Below are 12,605 nucleotides of genomic sequence, written 5' to 3'. Positions count from 1 at the left end.
CGACGCTTCGATCCGATACAAAATCCAATCGAAAAGCGACACGTGGCATGCTCATAAATACTTGACAACCTGTCATCAAATAGTCGCAATTCGTGTCCTCCTAGAGAACCGTCAACTTCAGGGATCTTAAGCCGGCGTCCTAAATATTCTTGGACCGTCAACCCCAAATAACATCAAACTGTCGCCCTAAGGGTCCATCCATCTAAGTCATGACAGACCTATAAGGTGAAGGGGGCAACTGAAGGGGCAAAAATTAGCATGACGAACCTTGACCACATTGGGCCTAACGGATCCAAGCCCATGGGCCGGCAATAGGTGAGCCCAGGGCCTAGAATGATTCCAGATACTTGTTACCCACGTAGAGTCTCAAAGGAAATCAGAAACCTAGTGCAAAGAGCATTCCGGAAGATACGCGCGTTAATGGAAAATCCTCTCTACAAGGAAATGTCTTGTCCATCACGTTTGTGATTACTCAAGAGGATTCTTATAAGGAAAAGACTTCTACATCAAGGAGGAGAAGCCAACCTACTACTATAAAAGCCCCAATACCCTCACAAATCAAGGTACGCATAATTTCCCTTTCTCTAGCACTCTAGAGTTGAGAATAATTCTAACTTGACCTTCGGAGGGTATTTGGCCGACACCACACCGGTGCCCTCTGCGAGATCACTTCTTTCTTCTTGCAGGTTGTTAATTTAAGCGAGCATAGATCGTGTAGCTCATTGGTGATTTTACGGCATCATCATAAATAAAAAATTAAGGACATAATAATTCTACTTTTTTTGTCATTTCAACCCAATACACATTGTAAAAAACACAAATACTACATTTTTTGTCCTTTTAATTTTTCATCCTTTAATTATGGGTAATAATAATTTCACTTTCACTTTTATTTTTAAATATAGAGATTTCATTTTCGCCTTTTAAAGAGTGTATATCAAGCCATCAATTGATGTATGATATAGCGGCGGTAAAATAAGTATAATGGAATATTTTCCTAAGAGAATCTATATATATTCTGTACTATTTAATCCGACAACGATTCCTAGGAAACGACGACTCAAATCGGAAATATTCGAATTCTTGTCTTTTTTATTTATTTTTTATTTATGTATATATATATATATATATATATTTGTTTTTTACAAAATAGAAATTTTATTCTATTTTAATTTAAGCGCGTATATGTGTGTGAACAGAAGCTCCTTCTTGGTGGGAATTGCGCCATCATGCCTTCTCAAACTACATAATTACAACATTTGAGGAGATGTATATTGTGAAAAAGGTGATGTATATTTTGATATTAAATAACTCCTTTTATATATATATATATATATATTAAAAGGTTTTTTTTTTTTTTTTGAGAAAGTATATATTAAAAGTTGTTTGGTCACTGGTGACCAATTTTAGATATTCTCAAAATTACATTTGGGATACGCGGTAGTATTTGGATTCTTGTCTTACTTCTCTTTGGTCTTGGAAAAGTTAAATACTCAGCCTCGGACCAAAACCTAGACAAAACTTAGGATAATGTCATGCAAACTCTTTTGATAGGCCACAAACTGAATGACCCATTGTGATAGAAATTAATTAATTAATTAGTCAAGTTATTAATTAATCAATTTATCATGCAAACGCGTGGTAGTACAAACAAATCACCAATAAACTAAAATTGCAGCAGAAATTAAAAGACACAGTGATTTGTTTACGAATGGGGAAAAACCTGACGGCAAAAACCCCACTAGGTGATTTTCAGGTCACCACTCCTGAAACTCCACTATTATCACAACAAGTGGTTACAAGCAAGGAATCCCAAGTACCTTACCAACCTACAGTTGAACCCTTACCCCAATACCCAATCAGACTTGTTCTGTAGTGACAGTTCCCCTTTCTGATGCATGGCTCCCAAGTACATGACTAACCAATTGCGTGGATCCCAGTACGCGACTTTAATCACCAATCTGAAAAGATTGTTGGCTGCAAAGTTCTTCAGTTCATCCATACGATGAAGATCAGGAAGATGCTTGGTCACAAAACCCTATGGTGCAAATACACAGCAACTTCTCCAAGAAAGAGATGAACTAGGTCAAGAACTTTGTCTCCGGTTACAATTTGTTTGAACAAAGTTTGCTCAATACTTGTGCAACTTGTGTACCGTTTGACGGCTCTTAAAACAATCCTTTTATATGTCTAGGGTTAAGAGAAAAGAAGGCCCATAGACAGATTCACGGATCCCAAGAAAATCAAAGTTGAAATTTGAAATTCGTAAACCTTGACAGATAGGAGGTGTTGAGAAGGTATCAACCAGCTGTCGAGCTTTAATGATTTTGCACTCCTTGCTTGATTTCTTGAATAGACTTAAAGGCTTCAACACTAGATCTTGAAACGTGGTTTCTTGAAGTAGTTTAATACATCCTAAGTCTACCCAAATACAAGTAAAGTGCGTTTTGTCAAAGGATAAGCCAATTACATAAAATCATGACATATGTTCTATAACATGAGAAACACATATGTCCTAACATCTTTAATACCCATTTCTGTCAGTACCATGCTCTTCCAACTCACCATCCTCTCCTACATAAACTGATGATGCTAGAAAATCAACAGTGAGCTACACGGTCAACACGTGCTCACAATGACACCTGCACAACACAAAAAGAGAGGACCTAACAGAGAGCACTGGTGTGGTGTCGGCCTAATACCCTCCGAAGGTTAAGTTAGAACTTCTCATAACTCTAGAGTGTTAGAGAGGGGTAAATTATGCGTACTTTGGTTGGTGATGGTATTGGGGTTTTTATAGTAGTAGAGTGTTGACTTCTCCTTATTGGATTAGAAGTCTTTTCCTTTTAGGAGTCTCTTTGGGCGTATTTTATGGGATCCTTTCTTATAGGAATCCCTTTGGGTATTACCAAGCGTGGAGAGCAAGTTATTTCCTTATATACATGATACGTGGGTGGCAAGCAACCCTTTATCAGGGTCGTCAGCTTACACTGCCCCTTCAGCCTTAATGCCGTCAGCTTCATGGAGGCGTCAGCCTTTGAGTGCCTTGTAAAGTGTTTCTTAACTTCCTCTTCGTCAATGAGTATTAATGAAAGTTGACGGGTGCAAAAGAGGTCGTCAGCACACGTCGTTGCCATAAACCGTCGGCTTGTTCTTACTGTGAGTACCTTCTATTTTCTTCCACATCAGTTGCCCCCTACTCCATAATCTCGTTGTTTTAGACTAACGGGTTGTGGAGTTTGGTTAATTACTTTTTTGGGTCCAGAGAAGCGGGAAGATTATTTGGAGAATTCCTCGAGCCGGATACATTTAATGCCCTAGACATGTGTCGCGCTTCCGTTGGCCCCGTTTTTTACGAAGGCGTCGCTTCGTCTCCCACGCATTTTTCTCTCTATATATATAGCGCATCCTCCTCATTCTCTCCATTTCATCTTTGCTGATTTTCGAGAGAGAAAGCCCGTCGCTTTTGATTTCATCAATTCATCCTTTACTTCCATCACTTTATCCGTCGTCAGTCTTAAGGCCTTTCTTTAGAAAGTTAACTTACCAGTAAGTTTCTATTTCCTTCTTTTTCACGTTATTTACTTATAGCTGAATAATTCCCTAGTGAGGACGTCAACTTAGGTACTTAGATTGGATCCGTCACTTGCAGGTAGTCAGATGTCAAATGTCGCGTCGAGTGAGGAGTCGTAAGTCCGCGAAGGAACGGGCTACGATGAGACCTTTGGTTCGGGTGATGAGTCCGAGGACTCCTCACCTTCGTCAGAGAGAAAGACGTCGGCCCAATCTCCCGACGGCGAGGATGAGAGTTATGCTGAGGGGAGTGAGAAGATAGAAAGAGTTGACAAAGTAGGAAAAGTGGGAAGTGGGAGTGACGGTGATGATGATGGTGACAAGGAGGATGGTGACGGTGATGAGGAGTCTTGTGAAGGGACCTCAGTAGATCCTGGAGATAACCGTCCCTTCATTCTCCCCAAGGAATGGGCCGTCAACAAGTTTTTACCTTTGATGAGTGACAAAGTTTTTAAGGAGTTGCATACCCAGTACCAAATCCCAGAACATATCCCGATCCGTCTCCCTAGGGAGAGTGAAAGATGCTACTCGAGGAGGACAGCTGACGTCGGCATGTATGACGCCATGTTTGGCGCGGGGCTTAGATTGCCGCTGACGGCATTGCACCGTCAACTGGCCGACTTTTTGGGTCTATCCGTCAGCCAGATTGCTCCAAATGCTTGGAGGACTTTTATAGGTGCTGAAATATTATGGGGATGTCTGAGTGGGGGAAACCATCAGCTTACATTGGACGAGTTCTTTTACTACTACAAACCCCACCATATTGCTTCTTCCAAAGGGACGTATCACTTTACCGTCAGGGAAAAGGACTTAAAATTAGTGTTTGATACGCCAGATTCCAATAGAACCTGGAAAAATAGGTATTTTTTTTGTTGAAGGGACAGATTGGGTGTACCGTCAGGAAGAATGGGTGACGATGCCTCGTGGTTACTTCGACAACATGTGGGCTTTTGTTAGAGATTCAAGTTGAACCCGCCAGCTGCTCTTTTCTTTGTTTTATTGTAGCGCTTCTAATATCGTCCATTTTTCTTGATTTCAACTAGTGCGCGTCCCCATATATCTAACGAGCAAGAGGAGTTCATCCAACAGGTCCTCGAAATTCCCCTAGAACAGAGAAAGTGCAAGGACTTAATCACCCTTGACACTCTCCATTTGTATTGCGGGGGTCCTGAGCCGACGCCAGAAGCTCAGAAATTAGGCGAATACTCCCGTCGCCGTAAGTAAACCTTTCACATAACTCGTCAGTCTAATTTTACCGTCTGCTTTTCCTAACGCACGTCTATCATTTTTGTAGAAATGGATGTTGCTAAGCAAAGAATAAGGGCGGCTGTAGCCCGTAAGAAAGAGGAGGTGAAATTGGCAAAAGGGACAGGGGAGGGAACCTCGTCAGCCCCCAAGGCCGACAGTAAGGTTTCAAAAAGGAAACCTGACGGAGATGATGACCGTCCGTCAAAAAGGACTGCCGTCATTCCCGGTGACACCTCTCCGAAGAGGAAGTCACCCCTTAAGCCAAGCCATGGCGCGGGCAAAGGGGTAATGACTTCCTCTGGTCCCGTCATCGAGGGCCCATGTTGCCTCCTGACCCACAAAGACTATGTCGTCGAGGAAGTGGGGTCCTTTGTAAAGCCGACGGATATAGGGCCTTGTGATTTGTTAGGGACAGAGGATTTGGGGGCGTCAGCTCTTTTTGACCTTACTAGGGTATGTTCGCTCTCTCAGGTTAAGTTGGTTTTATTTCTTTCTGATTCATTTGACTGACGCTTGTGCTTTTTTCAGGCCTTGATTTGCGTCAAGGCCCTTTAGGATCGTTATGTTGTAAAGGAGGGGGTCGTCGACCGTGTTAGGAAGCACAATGCCACTTTGATGAACGAACAAGGGCAATACAAGGAGGCCATCCGCACGTTCAATCAGGAGGTGAAGGAGTTGAAGGGGAAATTGGAGGAGGCAGACCGTCAGAAGCAGAAACTTCAAGAGGAGGTGACAGCCTTGCGCGAAAAGGTGGAGACGGCTGGGACTGACATTGTCCAGAAGTTTAAGACGTCGCAATTGTTCATTGACTCTTGTGCTGACTACTACGGCACTAGGTTTGACGATTGCCTTAAACAGGTCGGGTCAACTTTCCCAGAGCTGGACTTGTCGGAGATTACAATGGATGCGCCTGAGCCAATGACGCTTGTTGGGAATTTTGTCACTGACGATGATGACGGTACCCCTAAGTTGCAGCTTCCTCCCAAGGATGACGGCGGCGTCGTTCTAGCCCAACCTGCTGTCAATCCTCCTCCTGCTCCCATTTCCAAGATTCTAGTGGTAGCCGTAGACGTTGACGACCCTCAACCCCAAAAAGACGATGGAAACCTTGTTGACGCCCCTAACACATGATTTTGTTTTATGTATATTCCATTTATTTTGAGAACAATGTTTAAGTGCCCCTTTGCTTTTGGGCCTTTGTTTGTAAACAAATTATTTTGTGTATGGTATGTTATTTCTGTTTCTTCCTGCTTTTGACTTGTTGGTATGTTGTATGTTGGGGGCTGAGAATAATTACGTCGGCATGTAGTATCCGTCAGCTTTACGGGTTTATTTGCTTAGTCGTTGTATCTTATTTATGAAAAACTCGTCGGTTTCTTGACTTTTATAGGCCTGATGAACACGCCACCTAACGCATGATTTTGTTTTATGTATATTCCATTTATTTTGAGAACAATGTTTAAGTGCCCCTTTGCTTTTGGGCCTTTGTTTGTAGACAACTTATTTTGTGTATGGTATGTTATTTCTGTTTCTTCCTGCTTTTGACTTGTTGGTATGTTGTATGTTAGGGGCCGAGAATAATTACGTCGGCCTGTAGTATCCGTCAACTTTACGGGTTTATCTGCTTACTCGTTGTATCTTATTTATGAAAAACTCATCGGTTTCCTGACTTTTATAGGCCTGATAAACACGCCACCTACAAGTCTGTTGGCAATGGATAATGACCCGTTTTTATTTCTGTTTATTTGTGGAGCCGTCAGCTTTACTGCTTTGGCCGTGTTATGGACTTAACGAGTTTGTTCCCTCTGTCGGCTTTATACCCTCGTCCATTTATGGAGTCATCCTATCATTTTTGTAAGGCCGTCGGCTTTATAGCCCTGTCCATTTATGGACTTCACGAACTCGTCACTTTTTAGTAGGGCCGTCAGCTTTATAGCCTTGCCCATTTATGGACTTCACGAACCCGTCACTTTTTTGTAAGGCTGTCGACTTTATAGCCCTGTCCATTTATGGACTTCACGAACCCGTCCCTTTTTGGTAGGTCCGTCAGCTTTATAGCCTTGCCCATTTATGGACTTCACGAACCCGTCACTTTTTTGTAGGACCGTCGGCTTCATAGCCTCGTCCATGTTATAGACTTAATGAACTTGTCACTTTTTTGTAGGACCGTCGGCTTTATAGCCTCGTCCCTGTTATAGACTTAGTGAACTTGTCACTTTTTTGTAGGACCGTCAACTTTATAGCCTTGTCCCTGTTATAGACTTAGTGAACTTGTCACTTTTTGTAGGACCGTCGGCTTTATAGCCTCGTCCCTGTTATAGACTTAGTGAACTTGTCACTTTTTTGTAGGATCATCGGTTTTATAGCCTTGTCCCTGTTATAAACTTAGTGAACTTTGTCACCTTTTATGATCTCATTCATTTGATGAGGTCATCAGCTTTATAGCCTTGTTTATACTATGGACTTTAAGTCGTCCACTTTTTGTGTACTATGAATTTGTGAATAAAAACTTCAGCTATTTTTGAATAAACTCCTCTTATTGCCATGCATTTGTAGAAAAAAGTAGTTCTTTAAAAAGAAAACAAAAACCTGCACTTTGGGCTTTGAAAAAGTTATTGTAGCAAAATTTAAAGTAAATAGAGAAACTGAGGAGTATAGCTAAAATTAAACTAGAAATAAAGGGGTGTTGTTCTTCATGTCATCCTTTTTACTGGTAGTACTTCTACAAGTGCTTGATATTCCATGGGTGTGGTAGCTTCTGTCCGTCTATCGTCTCCAGGTGGTAAGTGTCCTTCCTCTGCCATGACGTGATTCGGAAAGGTCCTTCCCAGTTGGGGCCGAGTTTCCCTTGGGTGGGGTCTCTAGTAACGCCCATGACTTTCCTTAGGACGAGATCTCCAACCTTGAAGTCTCTATGTCGGACCCGGGAATTGTAGTGCTTCGCCATGCGATCCTGGTACCGTACGAGCCTTTGTTCTGCTGTCGCCCTGACTTCGTCTACCAGATCGAGCTGTAGACGTATGGCCTCGTCGTTCCTGCTTGCATCATGGTTGTGTACCCTGTAGCTTGTAAGTCCGACCTTGGCTGGGATGACTACCTCATTTCTGTACGTTAGTCGGAATGGTGTCTCTCCTGTGGGTGTTCTCGCCGTCGTTCTGTATGCCCATAGTATGCTCGGCAATTCTTCAAGCCATATGCCCTTTGCCCCCTCGAGCCGAGTCTTGATAATCTTAAGCAAGGATCGGTTCGTAACTTCGACCTGTCCATTAGCTTGGGGGTGGGCGAGGGAGAAGTAGTGGTTCCTTATCCCTAACTGCGAGCAAAAGTCTCGGAAGGAGTCGTTGTCGAATTGCTTCCCATTATCCGAGACTAAGACCCTAGGAATGCCAAATATGCATATGATGCATCTCCAGACGAAACCCTGTATGTTCTTCTCTATAATGGTGGCTAAAGCTTCAGCTTCCACCCACTTTGTAAAGTAGTCAATGCCTACTACTAGGAACTTCAGCTGTCGTACTGCTGTAGGGAATGGTTCCATAATGTCTAACCCCCACTGAGCAAACGGCCATGGGGCCGTCATCGGAGTCAGTTCTTTGGTTGGTTGTCTAATAATATTGCTGAACCTCTGGCATTTGTCGCATGTCTTGACATAAGCCTCGGTGTCCTTCTGCATGATAGGCCAATAGTATCCTGCTTGCACAAGCTTGTGTACTAGTGATCTTGACCCCGAATGGTTTCCGCAAATCCCTTCGTGTACCTCTCTCATGACGTAGTCCGCCTCTTCATTGCCTAAGCACCTTAGATATGGATAGGAGAAGCCTCTTTTATACAGGACATCTTTTATCAAGACGAACCTTGCTGCCTGGACCTTCAACTTTCTTGCAGCCTCTTTCTCGTCTGGCAAAACGCCATTCTTCAAGTATGAAGCTATTGGTGTTGTCCAGTTGCTTTCACAACCTATCTCCTGTACGTCGTCGGAATCTATTAGTGGAGAAAGTTGAACGAAAGAGAGTACATTACCATGGGTGATCATGTGTTCTGCTGAAGCGGCCTTGGTAAGGCGGTCGGCTTACTCATTTTCTCCTTTAGGGATTTGGATGATTTTGGCCTTTAGGTCGTCTACTCTTCTTTTTACTTGATCCAGGTATCTTTTCATCCTTTCGCCCTTGCACTCGTAGTCCCCATTTACTTGGTTAGTAACGACCTGAGAGTCACAGTAAATGACTACGCTCGTGGCTTCTGCTGCTTTGGCGAGGTCGAGACCCACTACTAGTGCTTCGTATTCCACTTCATTATTAGTGGTGGGGAAGTCGAGACGGACCATGCATTCAACCGTATCTCCTTCAGGTGACAATAGTACGACGCCGGCCCCTACAGCCTGCCTATTAGATGATCCATCTGTATGTACACTCCATTGAGGAGATTCTTCTGCCCCCTTGTCCTTGTCATAAGTGAATTCTGCTATGAAGTCTGCGACGACCTGCCCTTTGATGGCGGTTCGCGGGCGGTATTAGATGTCTAACTCGCTTAATTCTATGGCCCAAAGTGCTAACCGTCCAGTAGCGTCAGGGTTGCTCATTGCTTGCCGTAGGGGCTTGTCGGTCAGGACGACTACCGTATGGGCTTGAAAGTATGGCTTGAGTTTGCGAGCTGTCGTAACTAACGCAAAGGCGAGTTTCTCCATGGGCAAGTATCTTTCTTCGGCTCCGCAAAGCACACAGTTGGCGTAATACACAGGTTTCTGCACTCTTTCTTCCTCCCTGATCAAGGCTGCGTTGACAACGGCAGGGGAGACGGCTAGATAGAGGAAAAGCTCTTCACCCGGTTGTGATGGGCTTAGTAGTGGCGGGGCGGAGAGGTAGGCTTTCAACTCCTCAAATGTCTGCTGACACTCGGCAGTCCACTCGAAAGACTTCTTAAGCGTGCGGAAGAAGGGTAAACACTTGTCCGTTGCCCTCGACACGAACCTATTCAACGCCGCTATTTTTCCATTGAGGCTTTGCACTTCCTTCACATTTCTTAGGGGTGCCATCTCCATTATGGCCCGAATCTTATCCAGGTTAGCTTTAATGCCCCTTTGAGACACCATGAACCCTAGGAATTTTCCCGCCGTCACTCCGAAGGCGCATTTTACTGGGTTGAGCTTCATATTGTAAGCACGAAGGGTGTCGAATGTCTCTCTGAGGTCTTCCAAGTGATCTTCTTCCCTTCGACTTTTCACCAACATGTCATCCACGTACACTTGGTCATTTCTCCCAATTTGTTGCGCGAACATTTTGTTTATGAGCCTCTGGTATGTCGCGCCCGCATTCTTCAGGCCAAAGGGCATCACTTTATAGCAGAAGAGGCCTTGACTAGTTACAAATGAAGTTTTCTCCTGATCGGCTTCATGCATTTAGATTTAGTTGTAACCCGAGAAAGCGTCCATAAAACTTAACAACTGATGCCTGGCTGTAGAGTCTACTAGTACGTCGACCCGTGGGAGGGGGTAGTTGTCCTTGGGGTAGGCTTTGTTAAGGTCGGTGAAGTCCACACACATCCTCCACTTTCCGCTAGCTTTCTTGACCATTACTACGTTCGCCAGCCAGTCGGGGTAGTAAACCTCCCTGATGAAGCTCGCTTCTTGTAGTTTACGGACCTTTTTTGCTATGGCTCAGTCTCGCTACGGGGCGAACATTCGCTTCTTCTGTCGGATGGGCGGAAAGGAAGGTGACACATTTAGCCTATGTACCATGACTGAAGAATCTATCCCAGGCATGTCCTCGTGGCTCCAGGCAAATACGTCTCGAATGCTTCTGAGAAAAGTCGTGAGTGCTTGGCGGACTGCGGGACTGGTAAGGGTTCGAAACTTGGTTGTCTGTTCAAGGTTCGAGTCGTCAAGAAACACCTCTTTAAGTTTTTCTACGGGCTCCATTGTCATTCGGTGTTCTTCTATGCTCATGGCTTGGAGGTGGTCATCCATTTCCATCATGGCCACGTAGCATTCGCGTGCAGCCACTTAATTCCCCCTAGCTCTCCCATTCCGTAATCGGTAGGAAACTTAATCATTAGGTGGTAGGTTGAGGTTACAGCCTTCCACGAATTGAGGGTGGGTCGTCCGAGGATAGCATTGTAGGCGGATGAGCAGTCGACCACTAGGAATGTCACATCCTTGGTAATCTGCTCTGGGTAGTCACCTACCACTACGAATAATGTGACTGTGCCTAAGGGGAGCACCCTCGTGCCTCCAAAATCGACGAGTGGAGCGTTCATCGGGATCAATCGTTCTCTGCTGATCCCCATTTGCTGGAACGCTGGATAATATAGGATATCTGCCAAGCTACCATTGTCGACCAACACCCTGTGCATGTTGTAATCCCCTACTTGTATGCTGACGACCAGCGCGTCGTCGTGTGGGTGGTAAAGACGTCGTGCATCTTCCTCCGAGAATCCGATTATGGGGCTTTCTCTCCGTGCTATCTTCAGTACAGAGCCTGTCAACTGAACATTCTGGACCATCCTAAGGTAAGTTTTACAGGCCTTTTTGGATGACCTAGTGGTTGCCGTTCCCTCTACGATCATTCTCATGTCCCTTATGGGGAGTCTTGGTCATTCATTATCCCAGGTTCTGCTCTTGAGGGGGTAGATTCACTCTCTCCTTCCTGACGAATTTCTGCAACTTCCCTTGTTTAATAAGGGCTTCAATCTGCTATTTCAAGTCGTAACAATCGGCCGTGTCATGACCGTGGTCTTAGTGAAATCGACAATACTTGTCCCTCGAGCGCCTTTCAGCTTTCCGGGGAAAGTGAAGGCCTCTTCGTCTTTGATTTGCATCAAAACTTGATTTATCAGGGTAGTTAACGGGGTGAAGCTCGTGAACCTTCCCCCTTGGGGCTTGGGGCGCCTTTCATCACTTCGATCTCCTGTTCTTGCCTTCTTGCGCCCTTGGTCTTGTCATGTGTCTTCCTGCCTTTCCCTTTTCTTGGGGTTTTCCTCCCGGGCCAACAACGCGTCTCCAACATTCATGTATTTGGTGGCCCTGTAAAGTACTTCTGACATGGTCTTCGGGTCATTCTTGTATAGGGAGAACAAAAACTTACCCTTCCGCAGCCCGTTTGTGAAGGCCGCTACAAGTATCTTATAGTCGGCTTCATCGATCGAGAGCGCTTCCTTATTGAAGCGAGATATGTAGGATCTTAACGTCTCGTCCTCTCGCTGTTTGATGCTCATCAAGCAAGCCGTAGACTTCTTATACCTATGTCCCCCAATGAAGTACGTGGTAAATTAAGCGCTTAACTCCTTAAAAGTGCTGATGGAGTTGGGCGTTAATCGGCTGAACCAGATTCTTACTGCACCCTTCAGCATCGTAGGAAAGACCTTACACATGATTTCATCTACAACTCCTTGAAGGTGCATCAAGGTCTTGAAGGTCTCCAGGTGATCTAGAGGGTCCTTGACCCCGTCGTAGCTATCTATCTGCGGCATGTGAAACTTGTGCAATAGGGGGAAGGAGTTGATGGAGGCAGTGAACGGGGAATCAGTATGGTTAACAAGATTGTCAAGATCGTTGGACACTCGTCCCTTGAGAGCGTTCATCATTACCTCCATCTGTTCCTTTATCACCTGTATCTTTGCGACAACAAGGGGTGGAGTTGCATCCGTGAGGGATGGGAGGCTTACATTTTGCCGCTCCAGTCTGCTCAGGGCGTTACTGCCCTCCGGTCCTTCTCGGTCTCGTCGCTCAGCACTGGTATCTTCCAGGTCTTCTTCTAGAATATCATGTCCTGTCTTCCGACGTAGTTGCT

The sequence above is a fragment of the Quercus robur genome, chromosome 4, assembly GCF_932294415.1.
Source record: "Quercus robur chromosome 4, dhQueRobu3.1, whole genome shotgun sequence".
NCBI classification, from domain to species: Eukaryota; Viridiplantae; Streptophyta; class Magnoliopsida; order Fagales; family Fagaceae; genus Quercus; species Quercus robur.
Note: the sequence above shows the minus strand (reverse complement) of the source record.